The 21,917-nt window shown below is 49.8% G+C and overlaps 1 protein-coding gene across 1 annotated transcript in view; it reads left to right on the top strand.

Moving 5' to 3' along the window:
- Positions 1–21,917, top strand: part of LOC117603374 (uncharacterized) — a 183,652-nt gene that overhangs the window by 69,899 nt on the left and 91,836 nt on the right. The window lies entirely within an intron of this gene.

The raw sequence follows: 21,917 nt of genomic DNA, 5'->3' as shown, positions 1-21,917 counted from the left end.
GCCCTTGTAACATAAAATGCTGATTTTATTTAAACGCCAGCTCCCCTTTCCTCTTCGTCCTCGTCCAGTTTCGTAGCCACCGGTGTATTTATCGCGGGGCATTCCGGCCGGACGTAAGTATGTCGGTCCCTGGTACGCCCGTTAATAATGTCCTTAATCCTCGAGCTCGAGCTCGAGCTCGAGCCCGAACCCGAACTCTGCGGCGATCCTCCCACCCTTGCTGAGCTTTTTTGCATATATCGCGGCGAAACGTACACCGAGAACCGACCGAATTCTCGTTTTTCGAGAAGCTTTTTCGACGATACGCGACCTCTACTTTACGACCGTTTCGATCGTTCCGACGTCGCAACCCCCGTCCCTACAACCACCCACCTAACCTATCCACAAGCTGCCCATCCTCCGGCTGCTCCAGCGACCAGCTACCAACAAACAGAAGCGATCACCGGGTATACAGATTACCATCGCTCCTCGTGATATACATACGCTGACGCACGGACGGGAAAAACATCCGTTCGAATTATCGACTCTACGCGAAATACTATGGGGGAAAAAACGGATCGCGTCTGGCCGGGTTTCGATCAACTAGCATGCGGGCAAATCCGATCGTCCGGACCGTTGTAAGTACTTAGTTGAAAGCGAAAGAAGAAGGGACATGGTTCGAGGAAAAGATGGCGGAGAAAATACGTTGCGAAGAAGAAGGTATACAAATTAATTAAAAAGCCGTGCAAAACGAACCGGACCGTCTAATTACCATCGCGGGCGAGTAGCCTCGTTTGGTGCAACTACGAAAGTTGGAGCAACCGTGTAAGGGATAGGAGGGCGGCGAGGGCGGCAAGGGTGGCGAGGACGGTGATGGCGCGTTGGCTTCCGCGGAACAGAGAAACGCTCGAGTCTCGGGTAACGGTAAGAAGGAGGTTGCGGAGAAGAGAATTTCAGGCCACATCGAGACAACCGGGGCTAAACAGCCATCTAAATGCATCCGAGGTGGCGCTCGCTGCCATTACGGCTGATGGACGCTTATTGACGCGCGCCCTGCCACCGACCGAACCGGTGCCTCCGGCAAGCCCTCTTGGATCCCTCGGTGTACATTCTCCTACACCTTCCGTTCCACCACCGTCTCGCTCCTTCTCTATCTCTACCCATTTCTCCTTTCCTCCCTTTCACCCTTCCAGCCCCACTCTTTTCTTCTTCCGTTGCTACTTCCTACCACGGAATCCAGTACAAACCCTGTTTTACACCCTTATCCCACACACGAACCTACAGTTCCACCTCCGACAGTTCTTGCACCGTTTGTTCGTGTAATACAAGGGAAACGTGGTCCTGGCGGGGCTTGAAAACGGATACAATTCGAACGAGCCGCGGTGACGATTTTAATTTTTACGACTGTTCGCACTTGTCGATGATTAAACGCATCGTAGGGTAAGAGCTGGCAAGATACAACGGCGCTTCTCTCGAATTCTGGCACTTTTGTCGCCGGGACAGGATTATCGCGTTATTTATGTGGCAATAATAACGAGTTAGCGTAGCGCGAGGGATGTGCTTTATGTCCTTGCGAGCCATTAGGGTTAATATGGCAACAGGGTCTCCTTTCGTACTCCACACTCCGCGCTACTTTTCCGACCGTACCTTCTTCTCGCGTTTTAACCAGCGAAAAACTCTAGATCGGTTTAATCCTGCGCGATCTCGTTCAATTTCCTCGAACGTTTCTCTCGAGATCTTCTCAAGATGGAAGAAGCGAACGAGGGAGAAGCAAACGCGCGAAACCGATTAAGGAGGATAGATCGCAGGACGAAACGGTGCACGGCCAGTGGTCGCGCTGCCCCGAGTGTAAAAAGCTCCAAGACGAACCTGCTGAGTCCGCCGAGTAGAAGATCGGCTCGGTTGGTCATCGGGGAAGACACGAAGGACCAGCGGCGTCGGTTGATTGGCTCGCATCGATCCGCCGTGCTGGGAGCAATAGATCAGCGGAGACACTGACGCCATGCTGGCCTCGGCTTTCTCCTCCTCTCTTATCCTTTTACTTCCTTTCCTTTCCTTTTCTTTCCTCTACTCTCCACTGCCTGGAAACCCACACGAGTGCCAGCCCGACGAAGACACCAGGGAGCAGAAAGACGAGGAAAGGGATACGAAACAAGGGCTGGTAGAAACGATACAAAACGGATCTATGAACCGATGAATGTCTAAAAATGAACGAACGACGGGTTGGAGAAAGCAGTTTTAGAAAGTCGAAGGAAAGTATCGAGGAGCGTTCGTAGAGGTAATCGCAACGGCGAACAAACGAAAAGCGTAAAGCGTAAAACGTAAAGAGAGTATAAAGGAAAGGAAAAATCGAAGAAAAGAGTGGGAAAGAAGAAGGGAAGAGGATGAGGGGAGTGAAAAGAGGCAAAGCATTGGGGGAGAAACTGAGATCGGGAGCAAGGGAAAACGGCTGAAGAGAGAAGGTTGTCAGCTTGTTCACTCGCTCACGCGTGGCCTTCGCGGCACGCTGCTGTTGTTCGATTCGGGCCGCGCGGTTGCTGAGAATACGAACGGCCGAATTATGAAAATGGTCCCGTGTGACGCGGCAACCACCCTCGCCAGAAGAGATAGCTTCCAGCAATAAACATACCACCCTCTCCAACCCCGTGACTTGCCTTCGATCCTCCAAAGACGCGAGTCGAGACGAGTAGAGTCGAGCGGAGTCGAGTCGGTGAAACGCGAACAAAGTAGCAGAATCGTAATTTCTTTTTTTTTCGACCCGTCGAGATCGCGAAATTCACGATCATTGTTCCGCTAAACTCGAAACCAATTCGGCTATAACGACAAATGTGTTGCAGAAGAGAGAGAGAGACATAGAAAAGGTTTGAGAAATTTTCGAGGCAGAGTAAAATAATCATCGCTCTACAGAAGCGAATTCGCGCGTTTCGATATCCGAAACGCGTCAATTCTGTTAGACGTCTCTTGCTTTTCGCTCGTAAATCTTTCCTATCCGAGCTTGATGGACAGGTTTCATACGCTAATTGCCACTTTTTTCCCCCGTATTTTTGGACGACGAACCAGCTCTGGCCAGCAGTTCAACAGGTGTCGTGGCGGTGGGTCACGGGAAACTTTTATTTGAGCGTGCGAGCGAGGGAACCCGTGAGAGAAATAGACAGAGAGAAAGAGAGAGCGAGGAAGGGGTGGAGAAGAGAGAGGAAAAGAGGAACTAGAAAGGGGATGAGGTGGCGGGGGTGGCGAGGGGGAGGAAGAGGGTGTACGCCGAGTTGAGCGAGCTAGCGGGAGTCTATTAGTTCACCCCGGAAAAACGCGCGACCCCTCCGGATCCCTCTCTACGTTGACTCGACCCCGTTGTTTGGTATCGCTGATTTTTTTTCCTTTCTTTCCCCTCCTTTTTCCATTGAAACGCGTCGACCACCGTAATCGCTCTGTCGAAGCAATCCCTCACTCGGTCCGATCTCACGACAGAAGGTCCGATAATCCTGCGCGTTGTCCACGCGGACGAGTTTTTCCAACTTTTCCACCGCTCCTCCACCATAGAGGTGCACACGCGCCGTTAATATTTTCCCTCTTTTTATCCAATCTACCGGTGACGTATGTACGATTGATCCTGTTACCACGAATCGACCGACCCTCTTTATCCGCTCTTTCTTTCTCTATTCGTATCTCGCACCTGCTGGAAAAAATTTGCGTCCATACCGAAATGGATCGAGAACGAGAAACGGAGTTGAAATGAGAATGGCGATCGTCGGACCGTCGCGTCGGACGGCTCATTGTCATCGAAGGCATTCAAGATCGTCCGTGCACGATCATTCTCATCGATCGATCGGTTTGTCGCGGCACGCCGCACCGGCAACGTTTAAACTCCAGCTGACCGAACGGTTCGAAACGAGCGTATTGCTTTCTTTTATTCCTCCAGCTCGTTTCGAATCTCTTTCTCTTCGTTCATTTTTTATTTTACCTTTTTAACTCGTATCGGCTGAACCGTTCTCTTCCGCTAAAATATGACGAGTCACGCTCGTAGTTTGTCGTCGTACGAAATTGAAGAAAGGAAAGAAGTTCGACGTTCGTTGACCGATGCGGACCAACGCGTTTCTTGCAAGCTATACGGAAACGTTCCTCTTCGTGTCGAAAACGTAACGTGATGAGTGATAAGACAGGTGAGTGGTGGCGCGGAAAGCATGCCATGTGCTTGCGGCATACGCGAAGATGACGGCACGAATTCGAGCTGGCATTGTTGGCTGCTACGATCTCGGCCTACGTCCGCCTAGCCGTTTCGTATCGATAGCTAGCCAGATACCTTCGAGTATCGCATAATACTTTTGTATGGGTTTGCTAGGGTAACGCGACCGTAACAGACCGATGGAAACGAGCTGAGCGGAGATAATAGCAAAGAGATAAGAGTACCGGCTCGTTACATTCGGCGTGTCAGCTATGCGACCTCCTTGCCATTCTACGGTCTCCGGTCTTCGGTCTGCGATGTGCGATTCGCGATTCGCGATGCTCGCGGGTGCACGCTTGCGTCCACCTTTCGTTCCTCTTTTGCAGATCGTTTTCAAGAGGTTCCAGAGTTGGCGGGCATCGACGGAAAAGGAGAAAACTTTTTAATAGAGAGTAGGATATCGCGCAATAGCACGATCCAGCGATCGTTTCACCGAAATTTTCGTTTCCTCTCGGCAAAAACGGTATGCTTGCGTAGATAATACAATAAATTCGATGGAAAATTGTAACGAATTTAAAAAAATGATTTTGTCGGCCGATATTCTGGCCGTTGGTCGCGCAGACATAATATATACACAAATTACAATTCCGCGTTTAAATCCCGTTTAGTCTATCTTTATGCGTCTATGTCGAATCAATATTACGAATACATATTTACGAGCAAATTCACCTCGAAACCACCAATAAGCCGCGGCCTCGTATACATTTCCCGGCGCAATCGTTACCGGCACCACCGAGATTTTGATTTTCGTTCTTTGTTCATTTATTTGTTTTTCCCTTTTTACCGAAAAATCTGCCGATTTACGAGGGCTACCGTTTCCATCGCATCGACATTACCGCGCGTATCTGGTTACGCGCTTTCATTCGTTTATTTATCGCACGGAAATTTCGCTGATTAGTATCGTGCGGACTGCACTAATGCGTTGTCTCGTAATTCATCGATTTTAACGGGTTTGACCACGCCGGTCCATTGAATCCGTTTCGTCGCTCTGTCGCTCTGTTGCTCTGCTCTGTTCACTCGCTTCCTCATTCACGTCTGTCTCTGTCGAAGAACTGGGGGAAAAATAGTTACGGATAATCCTACAACGATTTTTCTCGATTTCCAAATAGCGCGGTGCACGGTTTATCTTCTCGACCGCATCGTCGTGTTCTCGCGTGCAGCATTGTTCCTCAACGCGCGCAATTTCCCTGTGTTGGCGATGATAAGACTTCTGGTCGCCGGAATTCCCTCACAATAGAAATGGACAAAGTTTCGGCATGGTCCTTAACCCCACCGAACGTAGACTAGATTCAACTAGGTTTACCCTTTCACCACCCCTTTTGCTTATCCCTTCCATCTTCCATCCGTCCTACCTTGTTGCTGTTCAACGCACAACGCATTTCCGTTTCCCTCTAACTCGATTCGCGGCGGGAAACTTAGACGCGATTGTGCGATAGAGGAGGGAAGTAATAGTTGATGACAAAACTGAATCTTTTCTCGGACGGAACAAAACTGGTCGGACACAGGACAGTTGTAAGGGAACGGTAAACTCGTGACCTGGCAGCCGACGTCGAGCCGAGAGATTGGATCCCGGAAATGAGACAAACCTATGGAACTCCAAACTCCTCTGGCTAAAACGACGCGGCTGTAGGTACGCGGTGCTTGCCTCGATAGTGGTCGTTATCCAACGACGAATCTACTCTATATCCTCCTTCTTCGGTGTTCGCGTTTCGCGTCCTCCCTGCGGGCCCCCTCGCATTTCTCTCGCTCTCATTCGTTTCGTTCGTTATCGCCGCCTCACCCGCTTCCAAGTATTCACGGCTTAGGTAATTCTACCGGCCAAAATTATGGGATCGAAGCGGAGAATCCACGGCTTCGTCACAGCTGGAAAGGTCGTCGTCGTCGTTCGGTCACGTTCCTCTCGAACCACGGAATCGGTGAAACGTGTTGCGATCGATCGGCAAACGATTCGATAGTTTACATGAAAAACTTGCCGATTCGTAGAAACGTGGTCGCGAAACCGCGATATCAAAATCTCGAGGAAAGGCTAACTCTGTCGAGAAAATTCGAAGAGGTGTCGGTCGCGTTGGTAGATCGTTCCGGTTATCGAAAAGGAAGGTGTAGAGAGGAGGGATGGGTGGGGGTGGTGTTGGGTGACAGAAAGAGGGTAGCATCCAGGACGGATAACGGGCAGCCGTTTAACGTAGTTTCGGGCGTTCGAGCGGCAAATCCATCAGGCGGGTAGCTCGGCATCGCATCCCCCACGGGGCGGATAAATACTTATTTAACGCGCTTATGCATGCAGCCGCGGTAGCGATACGACCCGTAAATCTGTCCGAGGAAGCACAATGCTGCTAATTATATACATTCCCGTGACGCGAGAGCTGGAGAGCTGGAGAGCGGGTAACGGCGTGGCGCGGCGGGGTGAAGCGGCGTGGGGTCGACAGGGAGAAAGACGGAGAAAGAGAAGGCGACCTCTGGTACCCCAGGAACGACGACCCTAGCCCCGCGCCTCTTCCCCAAACCATGCCGCCGTCGGCTCAAAAGACTCGCAGATTTATTACCAAAGAGAGGAGGGAAAATGTCGACCTAAGCTCATACGTACAGGCTTGGCAGTTTGTATGCCCGCGCACTCTCCGTCCAGAAAGACTACGAATCTAGCGAGAGAGAAAGGAGAGAAGCGAGAGGAAGGAGAACGAGAACGATAACGAGAGAGAAAGAGGAGAGGTACGTATACCCTGAAGAGCGAGCGTGCGAGGATATCGGAAGGGGTGGCTCGTAGAATGAGCGGTGTCGGAGGGTGAAGAAGGCAAGGGGAACGCTTGCCAGTGGAGAGGGGCAGCAGGAACTGGCAGTAGAGGAAAGAGAACGAAGCAATAAATTCCATCCCTCCGCGTCTCCGCTCGTCGTGCTATATCGCTGATTTATAAATATGACTGTAGCGAAGTATAATAATACGTACGTATCCACCGAGCCGCGTCGGTGTTCACCCCTTCCCTCATCCTTTCTCTCTACCCCTTCCTCCCCTCTCTTTCTTCGCCCATCTCCCGTTTCTGTATTCTTCAACAACGACGTCCGTTCTTCGACACCGTGTTCTTCATCGAATTTTTCCTCAGCCACTTTAACAAGAGACCAAACCGACTTCTGACTTGTGCCTCGACGAGTTTTCCCGCTTTTCAAGTCGCAACGTTGGGAGAAGTGAACCGGCCAGACTGGCCCATGCGGTGGATCGCGTTGTTTCGCTTCGCTCCGTCTTACCTCGACGCTCTGATACGCCGGCTCGCTTGCCTTGGCTGCGCCGTAATTGAAAATTGATTTACGCGGTCCAGGCTGTCAGAGTTGGCCGAGTAAAGACGAACGGAGGAGGCTCGTTCGCCGCTGGTCTAGGGGGTGGTAGCTAGTCCCGCCGACGATGCTGCTGACTCTGACTCGACTAACAGAAAGGGTGGGAAGGAAGATAGAGTAGAAAGGTGGACAGCGACGAAGCACGGGTGGTGCCCGCCTGGATCGAGAAACGAGCAGGGCGAGAGGCGGTCGTTGTTGAACGCGGAACCGCAAAGGACCACGTACTACAAGGGGTGTCAAGTTGAGATGGAGAAGGAAGGAAGGAAGGAAGGAAGGAAGGAAGGAAGGAAGGAAGGAAGAAGGGTGGGAATACAAAAACCAGACTCGAACGTGGCATCGTCCCCTCGCAGTATAACGTCAGTGGCAGAATATAATCAGGATTTGTAGCGAAGTATGGCGGTGAGTCGCGGCGATGCGGCGCGGAGAGCGTCCAGGCCGGATCGGTCCGGGCTGCAGAGAAGGACGAGAGCTACGATACGAGGTTGGAGTGGGTTTCGAGGAGCACGAAGCGGAGGTGCGGGCGAGACGCGCGGCCGTTATTAAGGCGCGACAAGAACTCTGCCGTGATGAGCGAGCCGCCGTGCCAGAAGATACCGGCAGTGATTTATGCGACAGGGACATCCACCGAGCGCATCGAGCGTACCGACCTCACCGTCGCACCGACCATCGAGCAACACCGACTGCCTCCTATCACCTCCACCCTTTTTCTCGCCCTTGATCCTCTCCAACTAATCTTTCCTTGCTTTTCGTAACGCGTACGCGCAAATTTATTTCAGTTTTTTCGCGTTTCTCGCATCTTCCCTTTCGTTTTACCCCGCGTATCTTCTCGCCTTTTCTCTTTTTAACCCGTTCCTTTCCCTTCTCTGTATTTCCTATTTCTACCCGACGTTGCATACACGCGTCCATCCATCCATTCGTCTATCTATCTCTTCTGACTACCGTCACCAATAAGTCAAACTTATCCCGGCAGAGAAAAATGCCAGACGTTTCCCAGAGCAGAGAAAGGCTGGCTTTCTCTGGCGTGATTTGTGGCGACCGCTCGCTCAACTCACCGCGGCAATGAGTCGGTCAGTCGTAAATATCCTGGCAGACTCTTAGACGGCACGGACGAATGGACGAGCACGGAGGACGGCCCTACCGGATGGCCCGAATCGCCGGAATCGCCCGAATGCTCTGAATGGCCCTGATCCTCTCAAGACTTCTCGTCACTTTACTCGCCAAAAAATATCCTTTTTCCATTCTGCTAACGGTCCACCTACGAGTAGCTCACTCGCGTGAAAAGGTTTCGCCCTGCTCGATCTCGATCTCGATATCGATATCGAACGCGAACGTATCGTGGTCGTTTCGCGTCTACCGTACCCTGGAATTACTCTTCGACGAGAGCTCGTTGTTTCCAATGGAGTCTTAGCGGGGACGAGGATAAGATACCTTTCTCGATAACTGGAAATTATAGGTTCGAACGGTACCGAGCGAAACGACGCGACGACGTTCGTTTCGAGTAAACGCGAAAGAACGTCGCGAAAGCTTCGGATCGTACGTCATGCGAATTAATGGATCAACGAGCGAATACACAAGGTGACTTCCCTAGCGCCAAATTCCGTCGGTCGGTCGTCGGGATACCGGGTACGGGGTACCTCGGTAACGAATCGTGAAGGAAGAAGACGCCCGTTACCTTCCGAATTGCCGATCAAATTCGCGATCCTTTGGCAACCCACCCACTTCGACGGCGAAGCACGACGGTTCGGCTCCACCTCTCCTCTAAATCACTCATTCTTTAATAATAGACAGATCCCATTATAATACCCGAGATTTATATTCGTGGCTCCCTTTTCTTTTTAGCGATAAATTTCATCCTCTTCTCCCTTTTTTAACCATCGCATCGTGTCGATTAGCAAACTGTCGGTCGACGAACGATTTTCGCGGCAACGACGTCAAACGAGAGTCTCCTAAATATCTAGTTGTCACCGGGTACGAACAACGGGTTCCCTTCCGATTTCGTCGAAATCGATCGATCTGCAAGAGGTAAGTTTATCCATGGTTTGCGAAAAGAAAGGAACTAGGCGGACTAGTCGTGCAACGCGATCGAGCCGAACCGGATCTATAAATATTCTCGAAACGCATCAAATAAATTCGAATCTTTCCCATGTTGCGGAACGAAGAGGGAACGTGCTGAGCGATGGTCCGATACTCGTCGCAAGGGTGACCCCTATTTATTGCCGAATTAAACCGCGTCACCATTAATTTGCATACCACGAACAGGATCGTAAAGAAACGTCAACGCATGTCCGTTGTTCCATCTCAGCTCAACGTTTCACCGCAAAATTCTTTCTCACGACAATGTACCGCTTTCTGCCAGATTCTCAAATAATCGATCGTCCGTGCGAATTCTATTGAAAGTTTGCAAGAGTAAACAGCAATCGTATACACTCGTGTAAAGAATCTACAGGAGAGAAAGGGTGTAAGAAAGAGAGGAGAGAGAAAGGGAGACGGGAGAGTAAGAGAGATTCGAAGCAGAGGTAACGAGCCGCTCGATGCGCGCCATAAATTAGCAATTATTTAATTTTCGTAGGGCTCCGGGTCCTTAGACGGCTCTAAATCAGTCTCCGTTGCAAAAAGCATAGATAACTATGACGCATGGCCCCCGGGAAGAGACAGGGGTGCGCTCACCGGATTGTGGCGGTGGTGACTTGGTACGGACGAGTAGAAACGCGACGAAGGGGACAAGGTAAGAGACAGGAGCGAGAGGGGAATAGGAATGGAAGGGAAAGGAAATGACCGAATGGTACAAGATTTCAGGACTTATTGTAAGAGGAAGAAGAATAGTAAAGATGGGAAGAATGAGGTAGGGGATTTGTTTGGCGGTAGCCGTTGCCCCGTAAGCGGTATCGGAACGGAAGTGGTGGCAGAAGCAGAATCGGAAGCAGAACGAGCGTGCTTCTGTTTCTCGCAAAGACGCGGATCGGTGTCGTTGGTCTGGCTGGTTGGTTGGTCGTCTGGATAGCTGGATGGGTAGAGATGGCTGGTTGCACGATAACCGGTGGTAGGTGCTTGCTGCCACCGCGTTGCACTTGCTTCGTCTCCGAGTATGTAAATGCCACGCGAGAGACGGAGACAGAGACGTACGGGGTGCGGTGAGGTAGGGTGTAGCGGTGTACGAGTAGGTGTACGTTTGCGAGAGAAAGAGAAAGAGAAAGAGGGAACGGTGGAACAGGCGAACGAGCACACAGTGCTGGGCACAATGGCAACTAGTTTTAATTACAAAGTAAGGTGAAGCGATCAATCATAATGATGTACGTGAGGCAGGCGCGGCCTCTGGGGTGCCGAGGGTGGGAAGTAGCGCCGAGGAGAAGGACGTGGAAGAAGAGAAGGGAAAGGAAAAGGATGAGGAACGGTGAGGAAGAGGGGTGGTGGAGAGGGGCTAGCTGGCGGTGACGCGGAGGGACGAGGGGGCCTTCGCGTACACTTTGCGTATAATTTACTGGCACTGGATATACCTGAAGTTATGCTATACCGAAGCTGCCGTTGCTCCTCTTCGTTTCGCTACTCGTTCTTCTCTCTTCTACCGTCCTCGGTTTTCGCCAACCTCGAGCGCGGAGCAAAGGGTTCTTTCGCGTTCCCTCCTTTTCTCTCTTTCCTTCTTTCTCCTCTCCTTTCCTCCCTTTCTTCATTTTCATCCGCATTCTCTTCTTCTTGATAGCTCTCGCCACCCTTTCTGTCTGTCCGTCTTTTTCTCTCTCTCTCTCTTTCTCTCTTTTTTGCTCCCCGTTTCTCCCTGTCTATGACTTTGCGCTACGTCTGGCAGACTGGTCGCCATAACTCTCGGTCGCTCCCTCCGAAATATCTGATGCGCCACGCGATATTTACGATCACCAGTCGCTGGCGAACCCTGCCGCTGAAAGCCTGACGGCGGTTCTTCGCCTCTTTCCGTCCCACCGATTCCCATCTTGCGTTTCGTTTTCGCGCGCTCCTGTCTTCTCCAGCCGGAATACTCGCGATCGCGTTCGACGCGATCGATCGAGAAAAGCGTCCGGTGGAGGCGCGTCGCGACGCGCGAATTTACGAGCGAAGGAACGACCGCCAAGCGTCGAGAAGAATATCGCGGTACTCGCCTCGGTATTTTCAGGCAACGCGACGAGCGTTGATGGAAATCTGCCTCGGTTTCTTCTCGCGTGGTCCGCTGCAACAACTCGAAGCGTTAACTCGCTCTTGCTCTCCGCTTTCCGCGTGAACGCGATGATTCCTCGCGTGACAATACAACATCGATCAAGCGAGGGGCATCTTCCGCCCTCGCCATAGTCGTCACCACCAGCCGTTTTCGAACGCATACAATTTGAACAATCATCGATCTCGTGTAGTCGAGTATCTAGGTTGTTCGAGGCTCTTAATAGCCAGCGAGTCGTTCAACGAAACGTCGAAGAAGCGTAACAATGAAAAAATTTATCGGAATTGAGGTGGAAGAAGCGAGAGGCGGTATGGATGGAAGGAAAACGATAGGTTTTCAGTGTCGCAGATGCGTGTCGAACCGTACGGTTACGTCGTTGCTTATCGCGACCAAGGATGCGACTAATTAGTCTCTCGTTAGCGAACTCGGCCGTTCTACGAGCGAGAACGCAAAAAGGAGATAATTTTGCAATAGATCCGCGACTTATCGGTCTGTCTGCTGTTCGCCTGTACGTTGGCCCGTCGCATCGTTGCCCCTGCTACCACGCGAAACGGAGACACTCGCCACTCGCCCCTCCCGTTCTGCCGCTGCGAGTTCGCGAAGCGATTAATTACATTCTCGGATAATCAAATATGTCACTCAGCCGTCCAGTTTTAATTAAAGTTCGGACATTATCTATTTGCTTTATCATCGTCGAGTTGACTCGATCGGCCAAAGACCGAGATGAAAGCGAGGGTGAATAGACTGGCGTCGAAGCTAGAGCGCAGTCAAACGCCTACCTTTGCGTCGACGCGTCGTCGCGTCGATCCGATCGACGTCGAGCGACGTCAAGCTCGAAGCTCATTCAGAAATTGTTGGACATGTCAAAACTGAGTGAACGAATCTCGTTCGGAGGTGGTGAAATTTAGCGCTTGTTTCCCGCCGTGCCGGGTCGTTTGAATCGAGCGAATGTGCACGTTCGAAATTGCAACGAAGTAGTTATTTCGAAAGGGAAGATGTTGTATCTATCGAAGCAGCCAGCCGTCGGACGATGCGAGTCTCGCGACTTCTTCGTCTCTCGTCTTTTTGTCTTCGCCTCGATTAGAGTTTCCGTCGTTGGTCTGGAGCCGCAGCCGCAGCCGTCGCCGTCTCCGTTGCTCTCCTCGTTCCCGTTCCCCTTTTCGTCCTCGTTTTCCGTTCCCTCCGTTACCCTTAGTCGTGGCTGCCTCCGTCGGTAAGACGGTTTTACGTCTTATGAGTTCCCAACTGCGGCACCTCTTCTATTCCTCGCAATGATTTCGTCGCAATCACCCTCATCCTACCCGCTGCCAGAACCCTCGACGGAGCGGTAATATCGGAGAATGGCGCGACGAAACTACGAGAGGCGGAGAAGCCGACCGACACTTTTGTCAATACACACGGAACGAAGGAGAAAGACAACCGTCGAAAGAGACGGTCTCTCTCAGCTGGCGTTGCCGCTATAAAGACCACTCGTGTCATTTCGCAATGACGAAACTTTACCCCGAATTCTCTCTTTCGTTCGTTCGTTCTTCCGTTCCGTTCCTTACACCCTGCCGCCTGTCCCGTCTATTTCTCTTTCTCCTCCTCTCGTTCAGCTGCCGTCACACCACCCTCTCACCTCGTCGACCCTTTCTTATCCGTGTCTCTCGCCAAAGCTGCAGGTTCGTTAGTCGAAGCAGCTTGCTTTTGCTGCCGTCAACTCTTTCGTAGTTCGAGTAACTTTTCGTCAGACGACGAACGGGAAACGATGCTTCCGAATGAGTACGGAAATGCGTCGGACCTGGATAGCCTTCGCATCGTTTGTGCATCGCGTCGATTAGAATGCACGCGAGTGTCTTTAAGACGCGTACGTGTTTGCGTGCCGGTTACGGGACCGACCACCCAACGACATACGGTCGTGCGTATAGCCACAGACAGTGACTACAGATACGAGAAGAGTGGACATGCCTTTGTTCTCGAGGGGTACTGATTTTGGGGCTGCCAGACACCTCCATGCGAAATTAGGCAAGGGATGTAAGGGATATTTATTTTTAACGTGGGGAAATCTTGCATGAAACCTCCCACCGCCCCCAGGGGTAATCACTGCCCCAGAGTAGTTTCAATGCACGGTATCCCGAGTCTGTGCGTTTCGGTAGCCGGAGGAATCCGAAACGGACCAATGCGTCGCTATAGCAGCAGCAGGGAAAAGAAAAGCAAAGAGAACGGGATGGAAGAAGGACACGGTCGCATTTGATATGGACCGTAGATAGCAGGTAAGATACACCGGGCGCGGACTCGCTGTCATGCAGCTACATAGCTGCTTACGAGCCGTCCGTGTATATATGGTTCGAGTCCGACATCGGTCCGTTGCTCGAACGGATACACGAGAGTGCGGCAGATGCGCGTAGATGCACGCATAAGCGCGCCAGTTTTACGATCCGAGAGCAGTGACTACAGATCCAACAAGATTGGACATGCCTTTGTTTCCAAAGGGTCTTGAATTTGTGCCTCGAAAACGGGTGCCATTTGCTCTATCCTAGGATAAAAATGTGAAACACTTCGGACTCAACGACTGTACCCTCTCATTATCAGTCAGTGCTGAATGTCTTGTTGCTTTCCAAGAGTTTTCACTGCCGATTCCGCTGGTCGAGGCTACCTACTTCGATGTGGATGCCCGCGATCTGCGTCTAATCCTGAGAATCGAACCGCGGTATGCATATTATTTATACGGGCGTAGAGAAGTAGTTGACCGGTGGGTAGGAAGGGGTGGAAAAAAGGATTGCGAACGGTGGTGGCGATGTCGATGCCGGTGCTGTGTTGGGTGCACCGCGCCGCGTCGCTGTGCTAGTGGTGCAGTGCTGCTGCTTTCAGCGATAGCGAGGGCCCAGCCTCTACGGTGCTCCCGGTCACGACTCGCGGGCTCCTGTATTTGAATACAATGCATTATATTGTCCGCGTCATATCATATATCTCCCAGCTAAATAAACACCGTCTCAATATTTAGGCCCGTGAACCGCCCTGCCGGGAGCTGCGGTACGTACGAGTACACCTTTTGCCAGCGACTAAAGAGGGTACAGGTAGAGGCGCGACGACAAAGAAGCCCGCTACGAACGCAGGGTTTGCGTGGAACGATCGTAAAACGCGTTTCGCGTTTAGCGTTGCGATCCCTGAAAAAGAAAATCGCGATGGGGTAAGTTGCGAAACGAGCCTAACCAAAGATATTAGCTTTCGAATCTGTATCGGGCCGAGTCGAGCCATCTCGCGGCCGTGTTCGCGGTAATCCGATACGTCGAGCCGACGTCAATTGACATTTAACATGCAGCCGTGCACTTGCCGTTATATGGATCTGTTGGCGCAGTGTATCGCCCCGGGTTTATGATCTCATCGGCCGATTGATTTATGTCGGCAATTATAGCGTAGCTAGGAGTGACGCACGGCTTCGTGTCCCGAATGAGTTATGGGTGTTAATCTCGGGAAAACCAATGAAGGGCCGCCCTCGAACGACCGTCAACGATCGCGTTCCTCTCGGTTTCGGTCTCGGTCTCATTTCGCGTTTTCCTCCCGGTCCGTTCCTTCTTCGATCCTCCGCTGGCCCTTTCTGCCCGTCGCATCGTCAGTCGTCGCACGAACGATCGCCTCCACTTCTCTTAATCCGATGACATCGGATCGCACCGTTTGGTCGCCCGCCAGCCCGTCTCACGAAATCTCCAAAATATTAATGATCCTTAATGCGACCACTCGAGCAGTTTCGCCGAAAATCTGCTAGCGATACCGATACAAAAAGGACCAAACAGAGAGACCTTTTCCGTCGCGTTGACCAAGGAAAATCTTACGTTCGCGTGCGCGAACCTGCACGAACTGCCATGCTGAACGGCAAGAAAGAGGACGAATACAGCCTTGAAAGTTATTACTCCGTCCCGCGTAAAACGTAATTAGATGACGCTCGAGCGGAGCAATGCCGCTCCTCTTCTAACAAACCATGATCGCGGTTCTCAACTTCATCCATCGCTTCTGATCTTTTCACCGGTATCGTGGCGTTTCTTACGGGACAGGATACGCGTAGAATGGAAAACGCTAAATCACTGTGCGTCCTCGTTGTTGCGGAGGTTACCCTTTGCGGTATCTCCGCGGGTAGATCCGACAGCTTCGGGCACGAGAGGAGAACCGAGAAACAGAACCAGCGAGGGGGTTAAGCCAGAGAAAGAAAAAGGAGAAGGAGAAGGAGGACGAGCAAGAGAAGGGTAGGCGAGAGGGGTATTTACATTGCTAATGTATCGCCGGCCTAACTTCTAATTAAACAAATTCGCACAACTCAGCGCACCGCGCGGTTGCCTCGTGGAATTGCTCCGAGGAAAGAAACGGGGTAGGAGACGAAGAAGAGGTAATGAAGGAGGACGGGAAAACGGATGCTAAAGAGAAGAACAGAGGCAGAGACAGTTGGTGTACTTTAGCGAGGTAGCGGGGTAGAGGGAAACGAAGGGGAAACTCCCTTCTGGCTAGAGGGGTCGCTCGTTAGCGCTCTTAACGCGACTTACCGCCTGGAGCGCGAGCCTCCAGTCCCTCCCCGATTCATCGAGAAGAAGGAATGAATATTTATAAGAAACTGCAAAATAGTAGTCTAATTTTTTCTCTTTTTACTGTAGCCTCCCTTTTCCTCTGCGCCATCTTCGTTCGCGTACCAGCACCCTTTTGTCTCTTTGCTCCCCCGTCTCATCTCTATACCCCCATTCCTTTCTCTCGTATTTTTCGTGTCTCAACACCGTGTCTCGAAATATGTCACAGGAAAAGAGGGGAGAAAGAAAAGAAATCTCGCGGAGAAGGAGCGCATCGTCGATGGTGCTTACGCGACGTCGAGTAACGGTCAGACGTTTACGATCAGTTAATTTATTCGACCTATGACGATAGAGCGTTGGCCGTGCTGCTAAATCCACTGCCGTTTTCCGTAAGTGATTTAATCGAGCCGGATTAATATCGATCGTGTATGACGATTAAAGTAAGCGGTATACCCACGCGTTTCTCGCGATGAAACGCGTACGAGTATAAACGAGTTATCGGGCAATAAGTTGAATAAATCGCAAACGCGTACCTCCCTGCCTCTCTGCTCGTTCCTCCTCGATCCTCGTGATTGCTATCTACCGAGATAGGAACGCGATATTGTTTTCTTTGCGAATCGATGTCGAAAAATGTTGTACGATCGAGTCAGAGGATAGAATAACGCGTCGCAGATTTCGCTTTCCGCTTTCCGCTGCGTCGCCTATCTGCACTCGCTTCCGGCGCCTTCGTTGGCTCGATTACGGTGCAATAAAACACCGAGCCGACACCTGCGGGCTCGACGCAGAGCACCGTCTTCCTTCCTCGATAACGAGAATTCGTTCACAAAGCGGGCTCTATACCGTGGCAAAGTTCTCGCGTAACCCTCTTTCAAACACTCTTTTTCCACGAGTTGCCAGTCACTCTACCGGCGGAAAGGATTCGACGATTCGACGTTTCCGGTCATAGTGGACTTGAAAACGGTAAACTCGCGTCGCCACGCGTTTAAAAGGGAAAATTCACGATCGAACAACGATCGAGTTGATTGCGGCAGTGAATAACAAAAATACTGGACGTGCCTTTTTGGGGCTTCCAGACACCCAAAGGGTTGGATCACCCTCCTATTGCTTTATCCCCCTCTTCGCTTTATCCGCGTAGGAGCGTAGAGGTCGACGTGCGTGCACTCGACTCGGATCTTACTTGCCCTTGACGAGAGACGAGCGTACAGACGTGTAGGTGCAGAGCGAGAGAACGGGTGAACGAGCGGCACTTTGTGGGGTCGTAAAACAGCGGCAGCCTTGTAAATCTGTGCCCGAGTGTGCCAGCCCTGACAGATTCTCGCTCCCACCTCTTCTCTTCTTCTCTTCTTCACTTCTTCCCGCGGTCTCGCACACTCGTCTCACGCTATGTAGCGCCTACACCGCGTCCGCAGCCGCATCGCGCTTCCATCTATATTCGTGTTCGCGCTACCTGTACCATCTCTCCTTCTATCCCCTGTTGTTCGTTCCACCGGCTAACGCGTCGTTGTCTCTATCTTCATTTATTTCTCATTCCTCGTACACGATTTTCTTCGTCCCTTCGTACAGAATAGTATGCGCTTCATCGGGGTAGATGATTCGGCCCTTGTGATTCGGTAACTAACGCGAAGAGCGTCGAATTTCTTGTACAAGAGTGAGTAGAGCAGATTGAAATTCGCTAATTTGCAAGGCAAATGTCGGGGCAAGATTTTGCTGCATGCCCAGCGGTCGCATAGAATTTTTATTGTTCCGTCGCGAACTTAAGCCTGTTGTTCACGATACACGAGAGCCGTGTAAAGCGAAGAACAAATGTAACGAGGCGGTCGCGTCTTGCTCGACTAGTAGCTTACCTGATCACCCGCGTCTTACACCCTTTCCCCTTATGCGCGACTTCTTTTTTGCGGTGGCGCGCTACATTCCGCTTAGTATGCGCCAGCGAGTCTCGTAAAGTAGATGCACGGATCGCGCGTATCTTACGAAACTAAATTGGAACGAGAAGGAACGAATGGCAGTGTGAAGGGGAGAAGGTAAAACGGCCAGATAGAAGCGGAAAGGAACGTCCAGCCGAATGAGGACGAAGAAGAAGGAAATCCACGGAAAGGGAAGAGAGAAGAAATGAGAGGAAAGAGGATGAAGAAAAAGAAGAAGAAGAAAAGGAAGGATGGAAAAACGGTGCATGGAACGCGTGAGAGTGCGAACACCCACTGGTCAGCCTCGGTGTATCCAGCTGGCTCTCCCACGCGTTCCCAGTTCTCGGCCAACTGACATCTTCATCATCCGCCGGGGAACGTTCCTGTACCAACTGAATTAAAATTCTCCTCGGCGAACTCCCAACTCCGGGAGCGCTGCCCTTCGAGTTTTTCTAAACCGTTCGCGTTTCGCAGCTCGAACGATTTCGATCGCGACAAACAGTATGCCGCGAGATTTGCGAGAACGTACGTCGTGCTCGTTGGACGATTAAACCACGATGCGATCGACGAAAACGAAGCAGGGGAAAATAAAGAGAGAGAACGAAACGGATTCTGCGCGAAAACAGCTAGCCGGTTGGTTATCGGTTGACCAGAACCGCTACAAATCTCCAGCTATCGAACGATCTCTGGACCGCTTTTTGGTGGCCTCCTCTAATGCCTCTGCTCTCGTTCTCGATCCAAGCGCCTACGCGAATGCTAGAGGAACGAAGGAAGACGCGAAAAGAAAGATGAAGAGAAAGTTTAAAAAAAGAAGTACCTGTACGAGTACTTGAATAGTTGGATAGTCGAAAGGAAGAAACATATATGTATGTAAGAGAAAAAGAAACGGTCTTTCACGTGATTACCAGCTGAAAGTCTTCATAGCTTTTGCTTCGGAGCGTCTAAAGAACGCAGAGGTCGTGATGCATTCAAAATGCAACAAACGAAAAGAACTTAAATAAATTAAATAAATAACTGAGAAAAAAATGACATGCATTAAATAAATAACTCGGAAGGGAAAGTGGGTAAATTAAATGAAAAGTCAATTGCTTTCTTAAAATCATTTATTTACCAAAGTGCATTAAGGAGAACTACCCAAGTGTTACACTCGCTTATTAATGAAACTTTGCCAGCTTGTAGAGCTCGTCGAGCTAAACACGCCTATACTCCGTTTTGTGGGCAGACGACTAATTGTTTAAAAGATATTAATAATTAAAGTTAGTTACTACCTACATTGAGAAGTATGACAAGCTCACACATACAACTCGCAATCTAGAGATCCACGGTTCATATCCTTGGTTCCCAACATTTTTTTTTTTTAATGATCATTTGTCTCTTTTTGAATAACTATAACATAGAAATTATCATTAAAAAAAAAAAAAAAAAAAAAAAAATCGGAACCCAGGATTTGAACCGAGGACCTTTAGATTGCGAGTCACGGATCCGCTCCGTGGTTAAACACATGACTCCCAATCTAAAGGTCCTCGGTTCAAATCCTGGGTTCCGATTTTTTTTTTTTTTTTTTTAAATGATAATTTTGATGTAATAGTTATTCAAAAAGAGATAAATTATCATTAAAAAAAAAAAAAAAAAAATGTTAGGAACCAAGGATATGAACCGTGGATCTCTAGATTGCAAGTTGTATGTGCGAGTTTGTCATACTTCAGAATGTAAGGAGTAACTAACTTTAATTATTAATATCTTTTAAACAATTAGTCGTCTGCCCACAAAACGGGGTATAGGCGTGTTCAGCTCGACGAGCTCTACAAGCTGGCAAAGTTTCATTAATAAGTGAGTGTAAAACTTGGGTAGTTCCCCTTGTAACTGCAGACCTATCTCATCTGGGGGTATCTGGGACCCCTTAATTCATAACATCTCGAAAATAAAGGCATGTGCAGTCTAAGAAAGGGAGGTGAAAAGATGAAACGAACGTTTAAAAATTACCAGTTCGGAGTAGTTGAAGCTGCATGATTATAGAATCTCTCGAATACAACATCGTTTCGGAACGAAGCAAGGTTGATAAGTTTCATATATCGATACCGTGGCAAGCTCGATGTCGCGAATAACTCGTAAATACAATCGCATTTGTTTTACGCCTTGGACAATTTCACCCACCGAAAGAACGGTCGAAAAGAACAAAAAAATAATGCGAAAGACAGTTTCGAGAGTGAGGGATCAAGAAAAGGAGGAGAGAGAAAGAGTGAAATGGGGAGGGATGAGAGCTCGTTTCTTTAAAGCGAGGGTTACTTTAAGGATCGTTCGAGAATCGGTAGCCTCTCCACCAATGTTTTATTTTATCCTCTCCGCTCCATAAGATCGCATTCTTTACGACCCATTAGACGAATTCATTACCAGCCCCGGGCTAGAGGTAGGCGAGGTCTGTAAGCCCTCTTTCCTTCTATTCCCCTTCTACTATTGACCTCCTCCCTCCGTCGTTTCCTTCCTGTCCATCCTGTCGTTCTTGCCTTCTCCCGATTCCTGTACTATCAAAGTCGAGGAAACAGAGGGACAGAATTGAAAGTTGGATAACTGACTGGGAGAGTTAATCTATGGTATCTCGCGAACTCTCCGCTGATAAGCGATTTCTGTGCTAGCGTAACAGCTTACCATTTATTTGAATTGTCCATCGGTACTTTCTTTTTTTCGACGATATTATATGCGAGTAGGTGTCTCCGATACCGGAGACGACGATGAAAGAAGAGAAAGCTAGATAAGAAAACAAAGACACGCTATTACTTTATAACATATATATTTATTTGAGCTTTAATTGCATTTTAAAATACAACCGAAATAATTAAATAATGACAAATCTGGTAAAATGGTTTCAAGAGTCGCGTATACATGATGCATATCTTTGTGGTTGCGCATTTGTAAGTAGGTAGGTACTTTTCGAGCGTATTTTTCGCACGGTTGGCTATTCCACGTTTCGTTTCTTATTTTCGCGAGTGTGTACACGCCGCGTTTTGCTTGTGCGCGTATGCCGTCTTTCGCATCCACGTAGACCTCTCGTCTCTCTCGCCTCCGTCACACTCTCAGCAATCGTATATAATTACAATAATAATATTAATATTATCGTTATATCGATAAATACTTTTAAAGTCCGCGATGGAAGAATTAGAGTTTACAAGAAATACGTATACAAGTGTGTTCCGCTCCAGGTTTGCACTTTCTCGTCCTCGAACGCACGTCGCCCATCGATCTATCGCTCGAGCCACCACCAAATCCCTTCTCGTACTCGCGTTTTCGTGTTTTCCCGCGTCTCTTTGCGCTTTTCTGCGCTACTCATTCACATTCGCACACAGGCACGCAGACACGCAAACAAACACTCATCCATTCATTAACCAATTCACACCAGCGATTCTTCGCACACCGGCACGCCCTCGCTTTTGTCGAGACACGATCCCGGCATCGAACGGGGCCTGCTACACTTTCTGTCTCATCTTCCCATAAGTAATAGAATAATCGTAATCGTAATCGTAATCGTGTTCGTATTCGTAATCAATATACACGGCGTATTCGCGATGATCCGAACGATAGTAATGATAGTATTTTACACTTAAAATGTTGACGCGTTGGCTCGCACGGCGCAATAAATAGTGAATTTGAACAAAGAAAATTTACAATGGTCTACTCGTACGAGCTACGAGCGAAGTAAAACGTTGTATTGTTCGAGGACGCCACGTTGCGCGCGCTCGACTTGCCGTGCACACGTTTCAAATAATTGCGAGCCTCGCTATTGCACCGCATCTCGTTGCTTC

Source organism: Osmia lignaria, chromosome 4 (genome assembly GCF_051020975.1).
Source record: "Osmia lignaria lignaria isolate PbOS001 chromosome 4, iyOsmLign1, whole genome shotgun sequence".
In the NCBI taxonomy this organism is placed as follows: Eukaryota; Metazoa; Arthropoda; class Insecta; order Hymenoptera; family Megachilidae; genus Osmia; species Osmia lignaria.
Note: the sequence above shows the minus strand (reverse complement) of the source record. Positions and strands in the feature narration are given on the sequence as shown.